At 43.7% G+C, this 27,499-nt stretch overlaps 1 long non-coding RNA gene across 1 annotated transcript in view; it reads right to left on the bottom strand.

Moving 5' to 3' along the window:
* The window catches only part of LOC123333453, a 40,434-nt gene extending 17,525 nt beyond the window's left edge, over positions 1-22,909 (bottom strand). The window contains exons 1-2 of the long non-coding RNA XR_006550869.2: positions 22,401-22,909; positions 12,225-12,313 (exon numbers count right to left, since the gene is read on the bottom strand). This is a non-coding gene — a long non-coding RNA (uncharacterized LOC123333453). The remainder of the gene's footprint in view (positions 1-12,224; positions 12,314-22,400) is intronic.
* Positions 22,910-27,499: the final 4,590 nt, after the last annotated feature.

The raw sequence follows: 27,499 nt of genomic DNA, 5'->3' as shown, positions 1-27,499 counted from the left end.
TTGAGTGACACCTCTCTTCAAACTGTCACCTAGTACTTACCAGCTATATTAGTGATACCTTGGATAAATGTCATGTCTTTGAATCCCAGTGTCTAATCCCTTCTTATTTCCTTTTATCCCCAACACCCCTACTGCCCCCACTTCCAGGCAACATTCCCAACTTGTTTGCTGTGCCTGTTCTTCAAAATGTACATTGTTGTTTTGTGAGCAAGTATTTCTGATTTAAATGAAAAGTTGTATATACGTATACACACACACACACACACACAGGACTTAAATACCCAGTCATGTTGCTATATGTCAATTGCTACTAAACTCAGGCATCTTGAGAAGAACTCCCAGAATGGTGAGCTTGGTAACTTAATCTAATTTTCATTTGGTTCTTGACTATTTGTCACAAGATTGCTGAGTTGCCCACATTCCTGTTGCTCCCTTGGAAGGGGAAAAAAAAAAAAAAAAAACCATCCCCAAAACAGTGTGGAAGCCAACTGGAACCTGCAAGATTTGTGAGCAAGACGGGAAACGATAGAAAAAGGCTGGCCAGCTAGGACAGCTTATCTTGGATGCCTCCAAAAAGCTGTCTTAACTTTGTTTAGCTTTGCTAGAAGCGTTTAACTACACAGGGAATGAGATAAAATGATGTTTGTGACCCACTCCTAATCAGAATCTCTTGATGAATCACAGCCTTGTCGTGGTGAAGGGGCTTATGTAACTCAGTGAAGCCATGAGCCACGCTGAGCAGGGCCACCCAAGACGGAAAGGTCAGAGTGAAGAGTTCTGACAAAATGTGGTCCACTGGAGGAGGAAATAGCAACCCACTCCACTGTTCTTGCCAGGAGAACCCTATGAACTGTATGAAAAAGCAAAAAGATATGACACTGGAAGATAAGATACCCTTCGACCCCACCCCCACCAGGTCGTAAGGTATCCAATATACTACTGGGGAAGAGCAGAGGGCAATTACAAATAGTTCCAGAAAGAATGAAGTGGCTGGGCCAAAGCGGAAATGACGCTCAGTTGTGGACGTGTCTGGTGGTGGTTAAAGTAAAGTCAAATGCTATAAAGAACAATACTGCATAGGAACCTGGAATGTTAGGTACAGAGGAGCCTAGCATGCTGCAGTCCATGGGGTTGCAAAGAGTCAAACACAACTTAGTGACTGAACAACAGAATCAGAATGTTTTAAGGGATCGCAGAAATTTTCAGAAGGACACCCCCCGCACATACACACACCCCCTCATTTTACACTGGGAGAAATCAAGTGCCTACAAAGGCAGGTAACCACCAATGCCACACGATCAATCTGGTGGCAGACCTAGGTCTCTGGCTCCTTGATATTTCACCAGGCTGCCTGTCAGCAGTGCTGGATGAACCGCCAAAGTAATGCTCTCAACAGCATGGCTCACCTCCCAAATATTTTACAAACATTATCCAAGACAGATGCATTAAGAGTGAGAATATTTTCCATCACTGTTGTTAGAGGCCCTAAACCCCTACATCCTGTTCATGTTACTGGCGCCTGCCTTTGATATTGTATCCATAGCAATGTACAAATACTGTAAACATCTGCAGACCCAGGGGATGTTCTTGCCATTGGTTAAAGGTACAGCAATAATACGTTGCACATGTACACTGAAAAGGGGTATTTATAGCATTTATGAAGCTTTAACATCTGCACAGCTTAAGAATTGGCTGGGCTTATGTTCTGAATATTACAGAACATTTCCTAGGAAACTGAAAATAAATATATTACAAAATTTCCATTTTGAAATACATTTTGTATTGTCCTGGCATCCTATAATGCTTGTTGCAAAACACACTGCAGATATTATTAACTAAAGTACAGATTTTGTTCAAATTTCACAAAACTTTATGCTCATGTCCATTATTTGCTTTTATATTTTATTCGAGATTCCACATTGTATTTAGTCGCATTGAGCAGCTTCAGCTGCATGCAACAAGTTCTGATAAATTGTCTTTTCATTTTTAATCTGTTACAAATATTTTCTAATTTTCCTTGTTATGGCTTCTTAGATGCACCCTCATTTAAAGTGGACACTTAATTCCCAATACGTGGGGCTTTTAAAGTACTTTTAATATTAATTTCTCATTTAAACGCTTTCTTCTCTGTAATCACTCTTTGTGTTTTTGCAGTCTTTTAATTTTATTGAGGTTTTCAATGGCTAAGTCAAAGATCTCTCTTGGTAACTATGACATTGCACTTGAAAATATGTGGGATATTTACAAATATCTTTTGATATTTATTTTTAACATAATTTCACAGTGACAAGAGAACAGACTCTGTATGATTTCAATACCTTTAGACTATGAAATTTTTGCACCTTGCACCTGGATATGTTGCAGTGTCTCCTGGTTTATAGTCTATGGGAGCTTGAATAGAATTTGCATCCTCCTATTGTGTGAAAATTATATAAATCTTAATGATGTTGAATTGGTTCATAATGCTTTTCAGGTCCACTAGATCCTTCTACTTTTCTATTTATTCTATTAATTTATGAAAGTTTGACATTGAAATTCCAACTAAAAATCTTAATTTATCTACTAAAAAATAACTATAATAAGTAGTGGAACTATATGTAACTTGTTTTGCATTTTCAAAGTCTCCTGTAAATGTGTTATCATGCTTTCATAATTTAAAAATAAAGAAGGAAAAGTTTTTTAAAAAGGAAGAATGTTGCCTCCTCAGGAGTTCTGGTTAATGCATCATACAACACACACTAAAGAGGAGGGAGGAGACCCCGACAGGTAAAGAAAATGTTTATGTTTGTGTTTCTCGTCTTGTCATAAAGTATGGATTTCATGTCATCATATCTATACAGTGGAAACACTATGTAATAGTATGCTGTGTGTCTCTTCTCTGCTTGGTGGTTGGTAATGTCATGTTGGTAGCCTAAAACTGTCCACAACAGGAATATGTATGAAGAAGGAATTCATATGGTCTGGACTCCATCTTTTAGGCCTGTTCATGCTGATCATCAAAAAATTTTCTGTATCTATTGGAGTGTAACCTCGGGTGGGCCAGAAGAGCATGAGAGAGAGCTAACTCAATTATTCCCTGAGGTCTGGGTGGAAGACAAACCCCTCTCTCCCCCAGGCTGGCTAAACATCAAGCCCCAGTGATAACTGAACTCAAACCAGGCACCATCCCGGTTAGAAAGCGCCAGTACCCGCTACCGATAGAGGCCTGGGCCACCATACTGCCCCACATCAATAGATTGAAACAAGCGGGCATTCTAGTAGAGTGCCAGTTGGCTTGGAATACGCCGATCCTGCCAGTCAAAAAGGAAGGAGGACAGGACTATAAGCCTGTACAGGATCTCAGGCTAGTCAACCAGGCTACTGTGACTTTACACCCCACTGTTCCAAACCCCTATACCTTACTTAGCCTCCTCCCAACAAGGACTTAAGTTTATACGCGCCTAGATCTCAAGGATGCCTTCTTCTGCTTATGCCTTGCCCCAGCACCACAGCCCATCTTTGCCTTTGAATGGGAAGATCCAGCCGGGGGCACCAAACAACAGCTCATCTGGACTCCCCGACAAGGGTTTAAGAACTCTCCAGCCATCCCCGGGTCTGGTGGCTCAGAGGTTAAAGCATCTGCCTGAAATGCGGGAGATTTGATCCCTGGGTGGGGAAGATCCCCTGGAGAAGGAAATGGCAACCCACTCCAGTATTCTTGCCTGGAGAATCCCATGGAGGGAGGAGCCTGGTAGGCTACAGTCCATGGGGTCGCAAAGAGTCGGACACAACTGAGCGACTTCACTTTCACTTTCAGCCATCTTTGGGGAAGCCTTGGCTTCTGACCTGAACTCATTCCATCCAGAAGAGTATGGATGTTGGCTCCTACAATATTGGGATGACCTGCTGCTGGCTGCCGAGACCAAGGAAAAATGCTGGAAAGGGACAAAAGCACTGCTCCAGCTGCTGATGGAAGCAGGTTACCGAGTGTCGAAGAAGAAGGCACAGATCTGCAAGGAGGAGGTAAGGTATCTGGGGTTTGTCTTAAAGGACACAAGGTTCCAGACCCTAGTTGGGTCCTATATACTTATGGCACTAGCCTGATAAAACAAGGACAATGGCTGTCAGGGTAGCCAAAGCGGAAGGGGCCATCAGGACTGAAAAGGGATGGTGGGAATTGCCAAGTGGTAAATTATCAGAACCGGAGGAGCTGGCACACAATCTGGTAAGCCAAACACACCAAGTGACGCACCTAGGCCATGCTGCCCGCTCACAGGTTAACGCTGCCTCTCGGATATTCAGACAAAAACCTCCGGTATTCAGCTGAAAGGCACGCTGCCCTTTGAACACCTGGGAATGGACTTCACTGAAATGAAACCTCACCAACACTACTGTTACCTGCTGGTCATGGTATATGCGTTCTCAGGATGGGTAGAAGCTTTTCCTACCTGGACTGAAGGAGCATCACAAGTAGCCCGGTGCCTGCTTAGGGAAATAGTTCCCAGATTTGGACTTCCTACCAGCATTGGTTCAGACAATGACCCGGCTTTTGTAGCTGATTTAGTACAACAAGTAAGCAAAACTTTAAACATCAAATGGAAACTGCACACTGCATATAGGCCCCAGGTTCTGAGATGGTGGAATGAGCCAACTGGACATTAAAGAGACTCTCCAAGTGGATCTTAGAGACTGAGTGCTCCTGGGTGGACTTGCTTCCAACGGCTCTGCTCAGACTCAGGATGACCCCCATGGTCCCAAGGCTATTCTCCATATTAAATTGTGTGTGGGAGGCCCCCTCCCATAATAAAACAGGTGTTAACAAATTTGCCTCAGGAAGGCAATGGCACCCCACTCCAGTACTCTTGCCTGAAAAATCCCATGGGTGGAGGAGCCTGGTAGGCTGCAGTCCATGGGGTCTCGAAGAGTCAGACACGACTGAGCGACTTCACTTTCACTTTTCACTTTCATGCATTGGAGAAGGAAATGGCAACCCACTCCAGTGTTCTTGCCTGGAGAATTCCAGGGATGGGGGAGCCTGATTGGCTACTGTCTCTGGGGTCGCACAGAGTCGGACACGACTGAAGTGACTTAGCAGCAGCAGTAGCTTCTCCCCTGGAGAAGGAAATGGCAACCCACTCCAGTATCCTTACCTGGAGAATCCCATGGACGGTGGAGCCTGATAGGCTATAGTCCACGGGGTCGCAAAGAGTCGGACATGACTGAGTGACTTTTACTTTACTTTACTAAGGGGGGATAGGATTTCACAGCAGATGGAACTGGGTAAGGTAATAAATCGGCTAAGTTTGTACAAGAAAGGGTACCGTTCCCCCTTGGGGAACAGATTCATGAGTTTACGCTTGGTGACCAAGTATGGGTCAAAGATTGGAAACATGATTTGCCAGCCCCTTGGTGAAAGGGCCCTTATGTTATTCTAACTACCCCTACTGCAGTCAAAGTTGCAGGTATTGTCCCTTGGATCCATCATACATGGGTGAAGAAAACGTACCACACAGACCCAAAAAACGCTGAGTGGACTGCACAGAGGGACCCCACTGACCCTCGAGAGACTAAGACCATCCTTATGAAGAAGGAAAAGAAGATCCTGGATGAGCCCCTTCAGGATGAAGCCGCACAATCAACTCCTGCTGCTTGGCTTCATCAACGTGATTTTGAATTTAACTTCCGTTTCAACTCAGGACAATGTTTTTATCTCATGGGCACATTTCTAGCAGACTTCCCCAACACTTCCAACTGCTGGGTATGTAGGGCTATGCCTCTGTCAGTGATGGAGGGACTTCCTTGGTGGGAGTCACCACTCTGTCAAGGAGATTTTAAACTACTCTGCTCTTTTCTGGGATGACAAAAAGAGACTTTCCTCTCTCTTGTGAATCATAACCTCTCCTTGCTCTCTTGGTGTAAGACCTACAGTCAATAGACTTGGTTCATGGGGTTACATTTGATATAAATGCCAGTGTAATAAAAGCCTAACCTACAACAAGCCCTGGTAAATCTACCTTATTTACATGCTAGGTGGACAAGATCAGTGTTTCAATGATATGAGTATGTTGCTGCCTTATTCATATCCTCTATAGAGACAACAGATATCATGATTAAAGTAGAGGCCTTGACTAATTTCACAAAACAGGCCCTCCTAGATAGAACAAAAGCCATCCAAGCCTTAAAAGAAGAGCAAATCCAAATGAGAAAAGCAGTAATTCATAATAGAATGGCTTTGGACATACTCACAGCTGCTCAAGGAGGGACCTGTGCTATAATTAAGGTTGAATGTTGTGTATACATTCCTGACTTACCTGGTAATGTATCGACTGCTTTAGATGACAAGAAAAACCAGGTAAAAGCAATGTCAAATGAAAACATTCCTTTCTGGACTTCGGTCCTATCTTGGGTGAAGGGCGATTGGTGGAAAACTGTATTTACCACTGTTATAGTTGCCTTGATAGTTCTGCTTTGTGGACCCTGAATTTTACAATGTATTATGAACTTTGTAACCCGAAGGTTGATGTCATTCTCCCAAATTGGCAGTCAGAGAGCCAGGGTGCAATATATCCCTATGAATGATGCTCATAATATGAGTTAAGAGCATCAGGAGGGGGGAATGAAGAAGGAATTCATAGGGCCTGGACTCCATCTTAGGCCTGTTCATGCTGATCATGCTCAGCCACCTTTCCAATGGACTCTGAATTCTGTGTTTAGTGCCTATGAAAACAACAACAGAAGGATAAGACCCCCTCCAGACCGGGGAACCTTGAAGATTGTATCTAGGTTACTCGTCACCTAAGAGAAAACATACACTAATCACCCCTTCCTCCAGACAGGCCATAAATTTTTCTGTATCTATCAGAGTGTAACCTTGGGTTTATTTACTATTGGCTAATTGTTTGTTTGGGCACATGAGCACATAGCATGTGAATGATGAGGTTATTGGGATTGTATTTTCCTTGGTTGATGTAAGTCTCAAGGAATTTGGGGTGGTGGGTTCGGACATGTACACATGGAGTATAAAAGATTTTCACAAATGCTGGTCGAGGTCCTTGGCTAAGAGGAGACTCTGCCTTGGGCCCCCCGGTGTAATAAACTGCGCTCCACAATCTGCATTGTCCTTCTGAGTTTGTTTCCCGGAACGCGTGGCTACAACATGTACACTAAGGAAATTGACGAATGCTATATTGGTTGATTTATTATTTTGTTGCTTATCTAGATTTAAGAAAGTCAAGGAAAAAATATTAATAATGCAGATTAAACTTCAAAGTCTGAATGACTAGAGCCCAGGATGAAAGCAGATTTAGTTCAATAAACATAGTTTGTACAAGAGTGAATTTATCAGTAGATCTTATCATATGTAAGACAATCCATTTATCGGGAAAAGAGCAGACTGAGATGCAACTTCATTTGTCAAATCAAGGTTGAAATGCACCCATAGTTTGACTATGGATTCAAGAGCATCCTGGGAGGAAAATCAACTATATTGGATTTGTAGGAAAGACAACTGTGTATTTTATACTATCTGTAAATTTATTTTGTAAATATACATGATTAATATCAGTAAAACTTACAATAATGTATGTATTAAACACACACACACACACACACACACGGTAGGCCAGAGACAGGCATTCCTTGTGTAATCCCATTATATCCTTTGAATTGGCAGGAATCCCACAGAATGACTTCTATGTTAATAACAATAAGAGAAACATTCATTGAACAGTCACTGGTGGCCAGGCATTATGCTTAGAGCCTTGTTGGCATTCTTTCACTTAATCCTCACTTTAACCCCTAAGAGGTTTGTCCTGCCAGCCCATATTTCCAGTTACAAAACTGAGGCCTAATGAAATTCAGTGGCTTGTTAACAATCAGAGCTAGTGAGTGGCAGAACCAGGAATCAAACCAAGATCCCCGTGACTCCGAAACCTATGTTTGTTACATGTGTGTTTGTAGCCTACTGGTTACAAACCAATTGGTTTGTAATTGGTAAATTATAGATGCAACGATAGTGTATTCATGGTGAAATACATTGCTCTGTGAAATACTTATTTAAAATGGACTCCATCATCTAAATCCTTGTGTAGAAATTACTTGCTTTCTACCTCAAGCAAGCAATCCATATTGCCTTTTAAAACAGAAGAGAGTATTTATAAGGATATTAGGGGATTCTTGGTTCTTGGTGTTTAACAGAATACATAATTCTACAATCCTTCCACTAAATATCCAGACAAACTGTAACAAGAATCTTTTAAATGCATGGATGAGCTTTCAATGAAGTAACTGACTTCCAGAGGCAAAAAACAAAGTAAGCTTAAGTGACAAAACAAGACTAAACATCTGAGCTGATACTCTGCTAGGCCCCAAGGTGATGTGGTAGGATTGGCCTAAATAATCAGAAAGTGTGAGTTTGAATTATCATGAAAGAATAATGCAAATGGAAATTTGTAAAATATTCACTCAATAACAAAACCCATCTCGATCAGCCTAGGCTCAAACAGGGAAGATATCTCTCCTCCCAAAATCCTAACCACACAGTTCAGGAAATCACAATTCAGAAAACTGCAAATGACCCTGATTGAGTGATATATCCCTGGGATCTCTGGCACAAGCAAATACAAACTCTCTTTGCAACCCACTTCTGGCAAAGCTACTACAGATAAAAGCTATACTGCAGATTAGATCACAGCCCAAATGAAAAACATTGAAGGAAACAATCTACCACATATGTGTGTGTGCTAGTCGCTCAGTTGTGTCCAACTCTTTGCAACACTATGGACTATAACCCACCAGGCTCCTCTGTCCATTGGATTTTCCAGGCAAGAATACTGGAGTGGGTTGCCATTCCCTTTGCCAGGGGATCTTCCTGACCCAGGGATCAAACCCAGATGTCCTGCATTGCAGGCAGATTCCTTACCCTCTGAGCTACCACAGAAGCTAGTCTACCATTAAATCCTTTTAATAGTTTTGTTTTCATATACAAAACTATTAACAGGATTAGAGTCTCTGGCTTCCCTCATAGTCCAGTGTTTAAAAATCTGCCTTGCAATACAGGAGACACAGGTTCGATCCCTGAGCCAGCAAGATCCTACATGCCACAGGGCAACTAAGCCCGTGTGCCAGGACTACTGAGCCTGCATGCTGGAGCCCAAGAGCAGCAACTACTGAGCCCATGTACCCAAGAGCCCATTCTCCACAACAAGAGAAGCCCCTGCAATAAGAAGGCCACGCACCACAACTAGAAAGGAGCCCTCGCTCTCCACAACTAGAGAAAAAGTCCACGTGCAGCAATTAAGACCCAGCACAGCCAAAAATAAATAAAAAGGATTAGAGACTCAAAGAACTTTTTAGGGGATCAATCTCTGCTGTCTTCAGATGTACAAGTGCTCCAGGTAGAAAAGGGGGACGTCACCCCTGCCTCAGAGGCAAGTTTTGCATGAAATCTGGTCTTGCTGGCTAACCACCAGATATGTTAGAATTGCCATATCACTCTCTGCTGCTTCAAAACGTCCCTTTGAATTGGCATCTAGAAGGAAAATACGTTTTCCATCTGAACATGAGTCTAACCAGGAACTGGTTAGAGAGGCCTTCTCTGAAACCACTGAAGCTTGGGCCTTGTAAAGATTGCAATGATGCTTTCTGATTTCTCATCATAAGAAGTAAATTCAAGAGGTGGAGGGGGAAGGCCAGCTCAGGAGCACAGAGCCAGTGAGCTGGGCGGAAGGGTTGATGTGGCTACGGAGCAACATCCAAGGTCAAGTCAGTGGCACTGAGGGCTTCTGGGGGTGGCCCAACCGCTCGCCTGAGCAGGTACACATGCTATTTTTCTATAATCACCGTGGCAAAAATAGATCCAAATCCTTGTCAACTGTAACTATCCCCAGAAGTACCACGTCTGGTGTGAAGATACTGCCAGACTAGGTGGAGCAGGTAGGGAAATGGACACTGGCCTTCAGGGCCTGTGAAACCAGGCGTTTTTTAAATAGTATCAGGATGGAGGTTAAGAGACCAGGGGAACTAGTGAGAGCTGGGCAGCGGAAAGGGCTGTGTCTAGGAATGGGGTGAAGCTGAATCATCCCTGTGACACTTGAGTGGAGGGAGGGGATTGCCTCCTAAAAAGTAGCAAGGAAAACTCAGCCTTCTTCATTTAGAAGTTCTAAAATAGAGGTTTTCATCCCTGGGTCCAGGGATGAGTTAGTGAATCATTGTCTGGGATCCAAAAAGACTCAGCAGACAGCCTGGGGCCTCCAGGAATTGTTCTCTGGGGAGAGTGGGGGGCACGGGTGGATACAGTACCAAAGAGCTCAAATGCACTAAGGAAAATGGACATAGTAAATAAGACTGGAAGAAAGGCGCCTCTGCCACCTAACTAGCCACACAGCCTTGAGCAAACCTTTTACCTCTTGAACTTGGGTTTCTTCATGAGGCAGTTAAACCTGAGATTTACATAAGCGTTCAGCTTTAAAATTCCATGAAATCCCAGAAGCACTATTGGTTAGTGAAATGATTTACTGGGAATAGTGAGTTTCCTTTCACTGGAAGTATTCAAGAAGAGTGAGGATAGCCACTTGTCCAGCATGCCAAGCCAAGAATTTCTATATTAGTTAAGAAGTTAAGATTTGATTTTGAGTAGTAAAAACAACAGAAATAGGGACTTCCTTGGTGGCCCAATGGTTAAGAATCTGCCTCGCAATGCAGGGGACATAGGTTAGATCCCTGGTTAGGGAACTAAGATCCCACATGCCACAGAGCGACACATGCCACAGCTACTGAGCCCATGCATTCTGGAGTGCAAGCAACACAACCAGAGAGCCCGAGGGCTGCAACTGCATATCACAACTAGAGAGTCTGTGTGCCACAACTGAGACCTGACATGGCCAAATATATATAAATAGATTTTTTAAAATTATTTTAAAAATCAAATAATAGTTACCATTGATTGTATATATAATATGTGCCCAGCACTATTCTAGGCATTTATACACATCTCATCTGATTCTCTCAACAACTTCCAAGAGGACATAGTTACTATTAACATCCGCATTTGACACTCAGGTCAGAGACAGCAAGTTACCAGAGATCTCTCACCTAGAAAGAGACAGAACTAAGACTGGAAACCATGTTACTCTGACTCCCCCAGCTCTTAACCATCACCCAGTTCTGCCTCCAGCCCCTGATGCAGCCAGGATGGGCATGCCTTCCTCTGGCCTGGGCTCTTGAGTACAAGGCGATGTGACTGCCTCCAGCTACATCTTCCTCCAAAGTGAACAACTGAGCATGGGATGCAGCCAGCTAGCCTGCCGACAAGGTTGCTTTCCTAAGTCTTGTGATGCGAGCAGGAAGGGGCTGCCACCACTGGAGTTCCTTTCACCATCACTGCATTTTGCAAAAGCGGACCCTAACACCCAGAGGGGGTGAGCTAACCACCCAAGCACACACAGCAAAGAGCAGCAGAGCTGGGAAATAGCTACCTTGTCCTAACTTCCAGGCCAGTTCTCAACGGTGTTTTGTTTTGTTTTTCAGCTTAACTAATATCCATATACAACATAAGACCTGTGAGCTGAGATTATTCAGTGTCTTAATGAGAACTACAACCCAGGAGACAGCCCCTCAGACTGCCTTGAAGAACTGCTCTGAAGAGGTATGTGATTTTGGAGGAGTATGTGCAATCAGGCACACATCTCTGCAGAAGGTTGCTATCAGTCACAAGGATCAGATATCTCAGCTAATTATTTCAGTGCTTTTCTAACCATGGGCTGATGCAAGAATCTGGGTTCATAAAAATTTCTCCTGAAAATATCTAACTATCTGAGGGCCTGTTCTGCCAGTTTTCCCAGACCACAGAGTGCCTCATTCTTGACCTTCACCCTGAATTCTTTCCAGAGTGTGCTATCCGTCAATAACTGAAGTGGCATTTAGTGACTTGAGTCTTGTAGAAACGGGTGACAAGCAACATTCCTTAATTGGTGAGTTAATTCCTATGACCATGGTAGCTCACATATGTCCCTTGGTTTTCAGATACAACATATACACATTTTTTCTGATAAACCACAACAAATTAGAGATCCACAAGAGTAGCAATTATTTAAAATTAAATTCTCTGCCTCTTTTAAAAATTCGAATGTAACCTTGCCCCACAAAATGGAATTTACCTCTTATCGATCCTGAATCAGTATTTCTGCCCCTTCAAGCAAATTTCTTCACTAATATTGACCCAAAAGTACATATTCCCACCTACTAACCTTTGTCCAGGCCATCAGCCCAAGAATTCCCTCCAGGATCCTCTCTTCTTTATCAGGGCAAACTGGAAATTCAGGTTCAAGTAGTCACCCTTAGGAGAAACCAATCATTGGAACATCTGTTTTCAAACTAAATATATATCTCAGTCAGAAACATGAAACTTTAGCACCCCATTTAAGCTTCAGCACAACACACAAAAATTTCAATATATTTTAGATTTACAAAGAATAAAATTTGCAGACTGGTTGGAACAGTTTAGAATTCTCCACTCATCTATTCGTTGGTCCTAGGGAACAGAGTTAAAGCAGAATTATTCCAGAGATAAAATATCAACACTTGTATATACCTTATTTTTTCTCTTCCTTCCTCTTTTTTCGTTTCTGTTCTGTTTTTGTTCCTTCTTGGTCAAGTTCAGTGATGTTCAAATTTTGGTTGCAAAAATTCTCAATTTAAGTGTGATTTTTTTAAAGGATGTTCAAGGCCTAGGTAAGTGTAGGTAAGCGTCACACGCTAGTTTGGGGATCAACTCTTAGTAAAATGCACTTTTCATATCTAGAGGCACATCCACAGTGAGGAACGGGCTTTGGAGTCCAGTGTGAACTTGGGTAGGTTTCTTATCTGTTCTCAGCCCCATTCATAAAATAAGGGCAATGAAGGTGGAATCAGTGGGTCCTGGGCTGTTCCAGCCTGCTCTCTGGCACTCACTCCCTGTGTCTCTTCACCCTCAGCTGCAGTTAGACTGTCCTCAGCAGCATTTCCTCAGTCAGCATTGTGGCCACCTCCACCATACTCAGGATCTGTGTCCTGTGCTGGGGCGCAGAACTCTGCTCTCCACTTTCTCAAGGACCACAGAGCTTTCAGAGTTTGCGGAGGCAGAGCCCAGCCCCTTTTCTCCCTTAACAGTACATTTTCTACATGGTCTCCCCAACTGGCTGTCGTCTACTCACTTCTGGTCCCTCCAGCCTTGCTTTCTCATCTACTTCTCACCGCTCTGCTAACCTCCCAGCTAGACTTGGGCAAGGCCCTTTCTCTGGGCCTCAGTTTCCTTTCCTGGACAAGGAGGAATGGGGCTGCAACAGGAGTTGTTACTGCCATCCCAAAGATATCCCACGCTTGCTGTGACACATCAGATCATTCAACAATGAGAAATGTCTAACACAAAGTTGCCAGTTAATCAGTACCCTCACTGTCATCCTAATTCCTGTGTGTAACAGTGATTGCACCTTTAGCAGCTGACTGAGCATTTTTTCTAAATATCAGTTATATAGACAGAGACATGTATAAAACAGTGTATAATATACATGCATACAGATTCACAGATGTACTTTGGTTCGTGATGGGATTGTATTGTGCACATTTTTCTGCAACTTGCTTTCTTTATTCAACAGTAAATCTTGCAGGTAATTCCATGCTGGCATACATAGAATCCATTTAATTTATTTACTTACAGATTTACTGACATACAGCACTGTGTAAGTTTAAGGTGCCCAGCATAATGATTTAACTTATATATACATCATGAAATGATGATTGCAATAAGTTTAGTGAACATCCATAATCTCATATAGATTCAAAATTAATAGAGAAAAATTCTTCCTTAATGAGAACTCATAGAATTTACTCTCTGAACAACTTTCATACAATATATAACATACAGCAGTGTTAATGTGTTAACTATATTTATCATTTTGTACATTACAACCTTAGTACTTATTTATCTTATAATTGGGAGTTTGTGCATTTTGACGGCCTTCATCCAGTTCCCCCTCTGACCACCCACACAACTGATCTCTTTTTTTATGAGTTTGTGTGATTTGGATTTTTCAAAGTATCATTGATCTACACTGTCTTAGCTCCTGTTACTCAGAGATTTGATGTGTCTATACATTTCAAAATGATCACCATGATAAGACTAGTTGTCATCTGTCACCATGCAAAGATATTACCTAATTGACTCTAATTCCCTACTCTATTCATTTCATATCTGTCACTCATTTATTTTCCAACTGGAAGTTTGTACTTAATCTCTCTCACCTACTTTTTTCCTCTCCCAACCTCCATCCCCTCTGGTAACCATCTTTTTGCTCTCTGTTTCTATAATTCTGCTTCTGTTTTGCTATGTTTGTTCATTTGTTTTTAGATTCCACATATATGTGAAATTATACAGTATTTGTCTTTCTCTAACTTCTTTCACAAAGCATAATACCATCCAGGTGGACTATGTTGTCACAAATGGTAAGATTTCATTCTTATTATGACTAATATTCCATTTTGTTGGAATACAAACATACACACATCATCATCTATTAGTGGAAACTAAGGTTGCTTTCTGGGCTCCCCTCATGGCTCAGCTGGTAAAGAATCGCCTGCAATGTAGGAGACTTGGGTTCGATCCCTGAGTTGGGAAGATCCCCTGGAGAAGGGAACAGCTACCCACTCCAGTATTCTGGCCTGGAGAATTCCATGGACTGTATAGTCCATGTGGTCACAAAGAATCAGACATGACTGAGTGACTTTCATTTAGAATTAGGTTGCTTTCATATCTTGGCCATTGTAAATAATGCTGTAATGAATGCAGGGATAGATATGTTTTTGTTTTCTTTGGATAACTACCCAGGAGTGGAATTGCTGGATCATATGGTAATTATATTTTTAATATTTTGAGGAATCTCTGTACTGTTTTCCATAGTGGCTACAGATTCAATGCAATCCTTATCAAAATGCCAAGAACATTTTTCACAAAACTAGAACAAATCTAAAATTTGTACAGAAGCACAGAAGACCCTGAATAGCCAAAATAACCTTGAGAAAGAAGAACAAAGCTGAAGGTAATATGCTCCATGATTTCAAATTATACTACAAAGCTATAGTAATCAAAACAGTGTGGTACTGGAACAAAAACAAACACACAGATCAAGGGAACTGAATAGAGCCTAGAAACTAATCCAAACAATCTATGCTGAAGGAGGCAAGAATATATAATGGGGGAAGAAAACCTCATTAATATGATGTTAGGAAAACCGAACAGCCACATGCAAAAGAATCAAACTGGACTACTCTCTCAAACTATGCACAAAAATGAATTCAAAGTGGATTAAAGAATTAAATGTAAGACCTAAAACTATAAAACTTGTAGAAGAAAACAGGCAATAAGCTCTTTGACATCCGTATTGGTAATATCATTTTTCAATATGTCTCAGGCAAAATAAGCAAAAATAAACAAATGGGACTATATCAAACTAAAAAGGTTTTGCACAGTGAAGGAAAAGGCCATCTACCAACTGTGCAGTGCTTAGTCTCTCAGTCATGTCCAACTCTTTGTGACCCCATGGACTGTAGCCTGCCAGGCTCCTCTGGCCATGGGGATTCTCCAGGCAAGAATACTGGAGTGGGTTGCCATGACCTCCTCCAGGGGATCTTCCCAACCCAGGGATTGAACCCAGGTCTCCTGAATTGCAAGTGGATTCTTTACTGTCTGAGCCACCAGGGAAGCCCATACCAACTGGGAGTAGATATTTGCAAATGATATATCTGATATATATATATATATATTTTATTTGTGTGTTTGTATACAATGCCTTTTTAAAAAATTATTATTGATTTAGTTTTGGCTGCACTGGGTCTTCACTGCTTTAGGCAGACTTTCTCTAGTTTGGCAAGTGGGGCTATTCTTTGTTGTGGTACTCAGGTTTCTCATTGTGGTGGCTTTTCTTGTTGCAGAGCACAGGCTACAGGTGCATGGGCTTCGGTAGTTGCAGCATGCGGCACAGTAGTTGTGGCTCACAGGTTCTAGAGCACAGGCTCAGCAGCTGTGGTTCATGGGCTTCGTTGCTCCACCACATGTGGAATCTTCCCAGACCAGGGATTGAACCTGTATCTCCTGCACTGGCAGGCAGATTCCTATCCACTGTGCCACCAAGAAGGTCCCTGATAAGATGCTAATATCCAAAATATATAAAGAACTCATACAACTCAACTCATACAAACAAACAATCTGATTTTAAAATGGGCATATCTAGACAGACATTTTTCCAAAGAAGACATACAGACAGTCAATAGACACATGAAAAGATGTTTAACATTATTAATCATCAGGGAAATGTAAATCAAATTGTTGGGGGGTGGGGAATGCTGCACCATGTGGTAAAGATCCACCTGCAATGCAGGAGCTGCAGGAGATATGGATTAGATCCCTGGGTCAGGAAGATCCCCTGGAGGAGGGCACAGCAACCCACTCCAGTGTTCTTAGCTGGAGAATCCCATGGACAGAGGAGCCTGGTGGGCTACAGTCCATATGATTGCAAAGAGTGAACACACCTCATGACTGAAGCAACTTAGTGCACATGCATGTACCATGCTAACTTCTGTGACCAAGGATCAAAACTATGCCCCCTACAATGGAAGTGTGGAGTCTAAACCATTGGATCAGCAGGGAAGTCCAAGAGAAATGCAAATCAAACCACATTGAGATACCATCCCACACATGTCAGAATGAGTGAAAGTCACTTAGTCGTGTCCAACTCTTTGCAACCCCATGGACTGTATAGTCTATGGAATTCTCCAGGCCAGAACACTGGAGTGGGTAGCCTTTCCCTTCTCCAGGAGATCTTCCAAACCCAGAAATTGAACCCAAGACTCCCACGTTGCAGGCGGATTCTTTACCAGGTGAGCCGCAAGGGAAGTCCAAGAATACTGGAGTGGGTAGCCTATCCCTTCTCCAGAGGCTCTTCTTGACCCAGGAATCGAACCAGGGTCTCCAGCATTGCAGGTGGATTCTTTACCATGTGAGCTATCAGGGAAGCCCACGTGTCAGAAAGGCTATCATCAAAAATGGAGAAAAGGGAAATTTGTTAACTTTAACTTCTCCTTAGTACACCATATGCCTTCTGTGTACATGTGTTTCATTATCTAAGTGAAATTGTAAAGTTAAAGAGTATACACATTTAAAATTTTTGTGGAAACTGGAAAATGGGCCTCCACGAAAGCTGTACAAATTTACATTCCCACCAACCATCTATGAGGCTTATATCATGGAAACGGAGATCCATAAGTAGAACCAAATTTGAGGAGATAGGTCAGTTTTAGGCCCATCAGAGCCTGAAAAGATAATCCTCAGCCCAGAGGGACTGGGAGAAAGGCTCCCTCCACCAGGTTGAGGATGGGTATAATAGTGACCGCCCCACAAGATACTCATTTATTACAAAAGGGAAAGCAGAAATTTTGCAATGGAGGAACCTGGCAGACATCACCTTTACCATATCATCTTTCAAAGTTAACATCACCAGTAATGAGACAGAGCAATATCCCATGTGACTTCTGATGTGATAGAAAGAAAATGAAAGTCACTCAGTCGTGTCTGACTCTTTGTGACCCCATGGACTATACATTGCATGGAATTCTCCAGGCCAGAATACTGGAGTGGGTAGCCTTTCCCTTCTCCAGGGGATCCTCCCAACCCAGGGATCGAACCCAGGTCTCCCACATTGCAGACAGATTCTTTACCAGTTGAGCCACAAGGGAAGCCCAAGAATGCTGGAGTGGGTAGCCTATCCCTTCTCCAGCAGATCTTCCTGACCCAGGAATCAAACCAGGGTCTCCTGCATTGCAGGCAGATTCTTTACCAGCTGAGGCACAAGGGAAGCCCAACACAGCATCACTCGTATGAGATTCTCACCTAAAATGTGTGACCTCAAAGTCTTCATGAAAAACTCAAGTTGAGGGACATTCTAAAGATTAATTAGCCAATATTCTTCAGAAGTATCAAGGTTATGAAGGACAAAAATAACTAGCCAAAACTCTTAAAAACTGTCAAAGTTATGAGAGATTTAAAAGAAAAAAGACTGAGGAGCTGTTGTTCTAAATTAAAGGAGCCCTTTGTAGAAGGAAATGGCAACCCACTCCAGTGTTCTTGCCTGAAGAATCCCAGGGATGGCGGAGCCTGGTAGGCTGCCATCTATAGGGTCGCACAGAGTCGGACACGACTGAAGCAACTTAGCAGCAGCAGCAGCAAAGAGATATGACAACTGAGTCAATGTGGGATCCTGGATTGCATCCTGTGCCAGAAAAAGAACATTAGTGAGACAACCAGCAACATCTGAATAAAGTCTGTAGCTTATGTTGCATCCCACCCCACCAGGCCACAGGTGTGAGGCCTTGCACCAAGGCCACAGAAGTGGAGTCCAGAATCAAGGTCACCTCCGAAGCTGAGTCCTTTGTAACCATTGCCAAAAGTCCCTGATCATCACTAACAAGCTTCCTGACTCTCAATTAGGCAAAGATGCCCACTCCAGTAAACACTCTATTTGTGCTACCAACTCTATAGCACCCCAACCAATCACCTAACACCAACTTTCCAGCTGGAATTTTCTTTGAGGCTATGCTGCTGCTAAGTCGCTTCAGTCATGTCCGACTCTGTATGACCCCAGAGATGACAGCCCACCAGGCTCCCCCGTCCCTGGGATTCTCCAGGCAAGAACTCTAGAGTGGGTTGCCATTTCCTCCTCCAATGCATGAAAGTGAAAAGTGAAAGTGAAGTCGCTCAGTCGTGTCTGACTCTTAGCGACCCCATGGACTGCAACCTACCAGGCTCCTCCATCCATGGGATTTTCCAGGCAAGAGTACTGGAGTGGGGTGCCATTGAGGCTATAAACATTAGCTATTAACCCACAAAAACTGTCAATTCTCCCTGGTCTGTCAGGAGGTCAGCCCGCTGTGCTCACAGTGCCCATATTATCTCAGCTCTTTGTTCTTAATAAACTCATTCCCTTCTGAAACACTCTGTCTCTGGAAATTCTTTTCCAACCTGTGCTCTGACTGCCCCAATAGCTTATTTAATAGTATTGTGTTAATGTTAACTTCCTGACTTTGATAATTCTACTGTAGTTTGTAAGATGTTAATATTTGGGGAAGCTGGTGATGAATATTCGAGAACTCACTGTATAATTTTTGTAAGTTTACACTTATTTCAAAAGAAAAAGATTTTTAAAAAAGAAGGGGGTTGGCATGACTGAGTCATCCTTCAGCCAAAATCCCTGCCAGCACCTCTGCCTACAGCATAAAGGGTGACTCTCCTAGAGTGGCATTCAAGGCCCTCAATAACCTGGCGAAACATTCCCCAGATTTATGGCTCCTCTCCTCCTGTCACCTATCTACACCCCACCAATTTCCATGGCACATAATACATACTGCTTAGAAAAACCTTATTTGGGGGGTGGAGTGGGGGAGGGAGGTTTAGAAGTGAGGGAATATATGTATACATATAGCTGATTCACTTTGTAGTACAGCAGAAACACAATGCTGTATAGCAATTGTCCAGTTAAAAAGAAAGAGAAAAGAAGAACCCTACTCATCTTCAAAGACCTCCTTGATGAGGCCTTAAACTCTGCACCTACTTCAGGAAGCAGAGTCAGCTGCTTGGTCAGAGTGGTCAGAGTCAGCCCTTGCTTGGTCTGTAGTTGATTTTCCTGACTCCCTGTGTAATAGGGAAGAGCGAATCTGACTCCATATTGGATTTGTTTCTTTTACTTTTACCTCTGTATTCCATTGCTTTTTCTACAAGTTAATCACTAAAGGGATGTTGTCTATACCTTAAAGTAGGGGTACCCAACCCCTGTTAAGAACAGGGCTGCATCATGGATTGGAAGAATCAATACAGTGAAAATAAGTATACTACCCAAAGCAATCTATAGATTCAATGCAATCCCTATCAAGCTACCAACGGTATTTTTCACAGAGCTAGAACAAATAATTTCACAATTTGTATGGAAATACAAAAAACCTCAAATAGCCAAAGCAATATTGAGAAAGAAGAATGGAACTGGAGGAATCAACCTGCCTGACTTCAGGCTCTACTACAAAGCCACAGTCATCAAGACAGTATGGTACTGGAACAAAGACAGAAATATAGATCAATGGAACAAAATAAAAAGCCCAGAGATAAATCCACACACCTATGGACACCTTATCTTTGACAAAGGAGGCAAGAATACACAATGGAGAAAAGACAATCTCTTTAACAAGTGGTGCTGGGAAAACTCAGAGAAGGCAATGGCACCCCACTCCAGTACTCTTGCCTGGAAAATCCCATGGATGGAGGAGCCTGGAAGGCTGCAGTCCATGGGGTCGCTGAGGGTTGGACATGACTGAGCGACTTCCCTTTCACTTTTCACTTTCATGCATTGGAGAAGGAAATGGCAACCGACTCCAGTGTTCTTGCCTGGAGTATCCCAGGGATGGGGCATCCTGGTGGGCTGCCGTCTATGGGGTCACACAGAGTCAGACACGACTGAAGTGACTCAGCAGCAGCAGCTGGGAAAACTGGTCAACCACTTGTAAACAAATGAATCTAGAACACTTTCTAACACCATACACAAAAATAAACTCAACCTGGATTAAAGATGTAAATGTAAGACCAGAAACTATAAAACTCTTAGAGGAGAACATAGGGAAAACACTCTCCAACATAAATCACAGCAGGATCCTCTATGACCCACCTCCCAGAATATTGGAAATAAAAGCAAAAATAAACAAATGGGACCTAATTAAAATTAAAAGCTTCTGCACAACAAAGGAAACTATAAGCAAGGTGAAAAGACAGCCTTCAGAATGGGAGAAAATAGCAAATGAAGCAACTGACAAAGACTAATCTTAAAAATATACAAGCAACTCCTGCAGCTCAATTCCAGAAAAATAAATGACCCAATCAAAAAATGGGCCAAAGAACTAAACAGACATTTCTCCAAAGAAGACATACAGATGGCTAACAAACACATGAGAAGATGCTCAACATCACTCATTATCATCAGAGAAATGCAAATCAAAACCACAATGAGGTACCATTTCACACCAGTCAGAATGGCTGCTATCCAAAAGTCTACAAGCAATAAATGCTGGAGAGGGTGTGGAGAAAAGGGAACCCTCTTACACTGTTGGTGGGAATGCAAACTAGTACAGCCACTATGGAGAACAGTGTGGAGATTCCTTTAAAAACTGGAAATAGAACTGCCTTATGACCCAGCAATCCCACTGCTGGGCATACACACCAAGGAAACCAGAATTGAAAGAGACACATGTACCCCAATGTTCATCGCAGCACTGTTTATAATAGCCAGGACATGGAAGCAACCTAGATGTCCATCAGCAGATGAGTGAGTAAGAAAGCAGTAGTACATATACACAATGGAGTATTACTCAGCCATTAAAAAGAATACATTTGAATCAGTTCTAATGAGGTGGATGAAACTGGAGCCTATTATACAGAGTGAAGTAAGCCAGAAAGAAAAACACCAATACAGTATACTAACACATATATATGGAATTTAGAAAGATGGTAATGATAACCCTGTATGCGAGACAGCAAAAGAGACACAGATGTATAGAACAGTCTTTTGGACTCTGTGGGAGAGGGCGAGGGTGGGATAATTTGGGGGAATGGCATGGAAACATGTATAATATCATATAAGAAAAGAATCGCCAGTCCAGGTTTGATACAGGATCCTTGTGGCTGGTGCACTGGGATGACCCAGAGGGATGGTACGGGGAGGGAGGTGGAAGGGGGGTTCAGGATGGGGAACACGTGTACACCCATGGCGGATTCATGTTGATGTGTGGCAGAACCAATACAATATTGTAAAGTAATTAGCCTCCAATTAAAATAAATAAATTAAAAAAAAAAAAAAGAACCGGGCTGCATGGCAGGAGGTAAGGGGCAGGTGAATTAGCCAAGCATCTGCTGCTCCCCACTGATCCCCATTGCTGGCTCAAGTTACTGCCTGAATCACCCCATTCATTGCTCACATTTCGGTCTGAACCAACACTCACCGTACAGCCTGCCCCAAGCATCTCCCCCCACCCCCCACCACCAATGTCCATGGAAAACCTGTCTTCCACGAAACTGGTCCCTAATGCCAAAAAGGTTCAGGACCACCATCTTAAAGTATACATAATAGCCCATCTCTGAGAACCCTGCCTCACATGCCTGAACACTAAGCTAAAATATTTTTGTTTAAACTCACAGGAAACATCCTGACCAGGCCCATCTGTGAATGGCTTCAGGAAAGAAGAAATTAACACATTGGCCAAAAAATATCTGGCGAATATTTTGCAACAACTTATCTCCTTTTTCACTTGACACCCTGGCCTCCCCCTCTTTGTTCCATAAAAGAAACTAGCATCCAAACCTGGGCAAGATGGCTCTTTGGGAAACTAATCCACCATCTTCTCAGCCTGCAGCTTCCCAAATACAGCCAATATTCCTTGCCCCAACAACTCTACTCTCAATTTACTGGCTTGGCCTGCCCTGCTGCAAGCTGTTCGAGCTCAGGCTTGGTAACACCTGAAAACCCTGAAGTTCATCTGAGGGCCTCTGCCAGCCTGTGCATTGCCCGCACCTTTTCCACCCTCAGCAAACTCCCAACCTGCAGACAAATAAGGTGAGGAAACTACAGTGACCAGCCCAGGAAAGCTTCTCAGAAGCAGGCGAGGGAATTCTCATTTCTTACTGTTACTCCCTCTTTGCTGGTGAGGCTGTTGCAACTCACCTAAGGCTACGCAACCAGTAAGGGCAGAGTCAGTGGCTGAACTCCTCTTTTGATGGATTCTAACTCCAAAATGCTTTGAATAGTCAGCCAACTGACTTGACCTTGGACCTTTATGGCAGTGTTTGCACCTGGACAACTGTCTCCTGGAGCAGTGGAATACAAATAAAACTATGAAAATGACTGCATCTTGCGGTTGGGACGAATCAAAAACAAGATACAAAAAGACTATAAACCCAACGGCCTTTTAGGAGGTGTCAGAAACAAAAGCAGGATACTGTGCGTGAGCCCTGCCTGCAGCACCACCAAGGGGGTGGGCACAGCACCCAAGCCTCACTTCTAATTCAACTTGCGATCCGCCCCTCCCCTTCCATTTAAAGGACCAGCTCCCCCTCCCTCAGGGAGCAAGCAAGGACACCTGTTACTTGTTTTCACTTCCTTCTGCTGCAGCACAAGTCCGAGTCCGAGTGAAGCTTTGCCTGCATTTCTCATCTGGCCTCTTATCACTTTCTGCTGATTAAAGTGTCCAAGAACCCACATCACTACACAGAGTGTCCTTAGTTTATATTTTATCCCAGCGCCAGCCTTGAGCAAAATGAGATCATCGCCCCCAGAGAACACTGATAAGGTTCTCACAGAGCTAGGGGAAATGCCAGACGACTCCCTACCCGCCAAGTCCACAGGACCCCGGAGTCATAAATGAACACATTGTTGGGAAATGTCTATGGCTTTGACAATGGACTGAATTGATGCTGAGCAATGTGAATCTGTGTAAAAAATATTTCAAAACTAAGCAGGTAGGATACCTTCAAGCTGGTTTCCTCCACTTTTAAATGTGGATTCATCACACTTCAAAAAACACTGGGTGGGAAACTGCCCTTACCAACCTCTGGATAACCACAGAATGCTGCTCATACAGTTCCAGCCGGGATGACCTGAGAAACAAGAGCACAGTGCTTGGAACGGTACTTGACATAAAGTCGGAATCAACAAATGTCAGCATCAGTGAATGTCGGCATCTAGGATGACAATTACTGACGGGATACTGGTTAACATTAGGCCGTACACAGCAGATTTCCCTACCTTCCTACATCTTCCCCTACCTGGGAGGATTTGGGACTGCTTGCCAGAAAGGGGATAGAGTTTTAAACAAAAAAAAAAAACACAAAAGACTTCTGAAATCTCACCTTGTTAGGTCCCTTGCACCTTCTATCCTCTACAGTTCAGTTCAGTCGCTCAGTCGTGTCCGACTCTTGGTGACCCCATGAATCGCAGCATGCCAGGCCCCCCGTCAATCACCAATGCCTGGAATTCACTCAGACTCACATCCATTGAGTCAGTGATGCCATCCAGCCATCTCATCCTCTGTTGTCCCCTTCTCCTCCTGCCCCCAATCCCTCCCAGCATCAAACTCTTTTCCAGTGACTCAGCTCTTCGCATGAGGTGGCCAAAGTACTGGAGTTTCAGCTTTAGTATCATTCCTTCCAAAGAAATCCCAGGGCTGATCTCCTTCATAATGGACTGGTTGGATCTCCTTGCAGTCCAAGGGACTCGCAAGAGTCTTCTCCAACACCACAGTTCAAAAATATCAATTCTTCGGTGCTCAGCCTTCTTCACAGTCCAACTCTCACATCCATACATGACCACAGGAAAAACCATAGCCTTGACTAGATGGACCTTTGTTGGCAAAGTAATGTCTGAGGCATCTATACCCACACTCCACTGGTTCATTCTCTCCGCCTGTAACTTGTGTGGCCATGGGCTAGCAGCCCTACTCCAAGTGTGTGGAGGGGGGTTGGCCTGGCCCCTGCGGGGCTAAGACCTTTCTGGAACCAGTCTTGTCTGCCCAGAGACAAGAAGACAAGGAGGCTTTTGTGGACTCTGACCCTCCCAGCCACTGAGCCCCTTCCAGCTTGGCAGTCCCTCTCCTCCGCTCCACCTCCAGAGAGATGGCCAGCTCCCACTAACCGTTTGCCTTGGCCCCTTGCCTTTGGGTGTGGGCCGGGGGAGCAAACCCTGCCAGATGCCCCCTACCCCCTTTTAGCGCCACAACAGGCCAGCGTGGGAGGCCACACACATCCTGCAGCATTGCCAATGGGTATCCTGGGAGCAAGTCTCCACATTTCTGTGTGACCTTAGGCCACCCCCTGACTTCTCCAAGCATCATACTCCAAGTGAGGGTTCAACTGTGGATCTTGGTGGTACCTGCCAGAGCGGAAGCATGAGAGGAAAGGATGACTTCGCACATTATAGCACTTTAACTACGCAGGCAGTTATGGGTTGTCTTTCCTTAACTTAAGAACTTGCCACTCTGAGCCTCCTAAGACCCAATTTGCCCTCTTCTACCTCCACCTCCCTCCAGATTTCCTCAGTACCTAGTTACTCACCTGGGGCCTGATGATGCTTCAGAGCATGAATTTTAGAATCTGGTCCACCTGCCTTCCAACTTGGGATCTGCAGTTTTCTGATCTAATCAAATATATCTTCTCTGAAAATATATGGTTTTCACTGGGTCAATGATGCCATCCAACCATCTCATCCTCTGCCGCCCCCTTCTCCTCTTGTCCTCAGTCTTTCCCAGCATCAGGGTCTTTCCCAATGAGTCGGCTCTTCACATCAGGTGGCCAAAGTACTGGAGCTTCATCTTCGGCATCAGTCCTTCCATTGAATATTCAGGGTGATTTCCTTTAGGATTGACTGGTTTGATCTTGCTGATATTCATATATCAGATTAATAATCAGAATACATAAAGGAAAGAGGGAAAATAGGCAAAAAAAGTATTTGAATAGGCAAATAAAACTCAACTTCACTCATAAAAAATTACATGTAAATAAAAATAACAAGGTAATCTTTTTCATCATCAACCTGTCAAAATATTAAAAGATACATATCCAGTGTGCAAAAATGTACAGGGCTGCCAGTACTACAACTTGAGGTCTCCCCACTGCAGAAGTATTTTGTGTAAAGGGCGCCACCTGCAGCACAATTCCAATATAGACAGCAGTGCGACTGGCTGTGCCTTGGAGCCCTGCTCTCAGCTGGCCCCTCCTTTGGGCTTAGTAAGAATCTTTGGCATATCCAGCAAGAGGCCAGCCTGGCTAGATTCAAGTCCAGTTCCCTCAGCTTGGTAAACTCTCCCAATTCCTTGTCTGCTGCTAAGTCACTTTAGTCATGTCCGACTCTGTGCGACCCCAGAGACGGCAGCCCACCAGGCTCCCCCGTCCCTGGGATTCTCCAGGAAAGAACACTGGAGTGGGTTGCCATTTCCTTCCCCAATGCATGAAAGTGAAAACTGAAAGTGAAGTCGCTCAGTAGAGTCCGACACCTAGGGACCCCAGGGACTGCAGCCTACCAGGCTCCTCCGTCCATGGGATTTGCCAGACAAGAGTACTGGAGTGGGTTGCCATTGCGTCTATGCAGTTCCTAATATAAATTCAGACAAAATGTGTATATATGGAACTGAATAATATATGGAAAGTGAAAGTCACTCAGTCCTCTACAACTCTTTGCAATCCCATGGACTATACAGTCCATGGAATTCTCCAGGCCAGAATACTGCAGAGGATAGATGTTCCCTTCTCCAGGAGATCTTCCCAACCCAGGGATCGAATCCAGGTCTCCCACATTGCACGCGGATTTTTTACCAGCTGAGCCATCAGGGAAGCCTACATTTGGGGATTTTTACTTTCATGCTTTTATTTTCATGTTCATCTCATCAAATTTTAGAGATCATTCCAGCTTAGTACACCTAAATCTGAGACAGGCTGGGACTTGGGACCCTTTGCTGCAGTGCTTGCTCCTGGATAAACTGTTTTCTCCAGCAACAAAATACAAAGAAACTATAGGGGACTAAAAGTAACTGTGTGGCTGTACAAACTAGAAACAAGAAGATACAAAAAGACCAAAAACCCAACTGCCACTTCTGAGGGGTCAGAAACAAAAGCAGGGTACTATTCATCACACCAAGAGGGTGGGCAGACCTCCTAAACATACCCCTCCAGCCCAGGCACGGATCCACCCCAACCCTGGAGTCATTTAGGGACCAGCTCACCCCCTCCCCCAGGAAGCAAGCAAGGGCACCCATACCTATTATTTGGCGTGCTTAGGTAAGAGATCCAATAAAGCCTTGCCTGATCTGGCATTTTATCAATTTCTTTTTTTAATTTATTTGGTTGCCATCATGTGGGATCTTCCACTGCGGCAAAGGGACTCTCAACTTGTGGCGCTAGGGCTCAGCAGCCGTGGCATATAGGCTTAGTTGTTCCTCAGCGTGTGGGATCTTAGTTCCCTGAACAGGGATCATACTCAGATTCCCTTCATTGCAAGGTGGTTTCTTAACCACTAGACCACCAGGGAAGTCCCCATCAATTTCTATTTAAGAACCTGGGTCAATAACAAATCCTCTATATTCCTTTGGAAAGTATCTTTTAACAATACTGTTACTCCTTTAGAAGGACAAAATTTCTGTGGAATGCAGACCCTCCATTTCTGAGCCTCCCTCTCAGAGCGACACTATCTGATGTCATCAGAGCTGATTACTCCGTGAAGTTAGGGATTCAGCTCCTGTGCCACAGGCGTGGGTGGCACTTCTGGAAACTGCAACTTGTTGGTCTGTGAAATGGGCTCATAACGGATCATTGGGCCTCCGGTTCCATCATCCTCTGTTCTGTGCTCGGGCCCAGGGGGAGGTGAGGGGGCTCAGAGCGCGGCCCCTTCCTGGGGAGGCGCCCAGCCTGGCACAT

This window comes from Bubalus bubalis, chromosome 4 (genome assembly GCF_019923935.1).
Source record: "Bubalus bubalis isolate 160015118507 breed Murrah chromosome 4, NDDB_SH_1, whole genome shotgun sequence".
In the NCBI taxonomy this organism is placed as follows: Eukaryota; Metazoa; Chordata; class Mammalia; order Artiodactyla; family Bovidae; genus Bubalus; species Bubalus bubalis.
The sequence above is the reverse complement of the archived record's forward strand: the minus strand, read 5'-3'. Positions and strand labels throughout refer to the sequence as shown.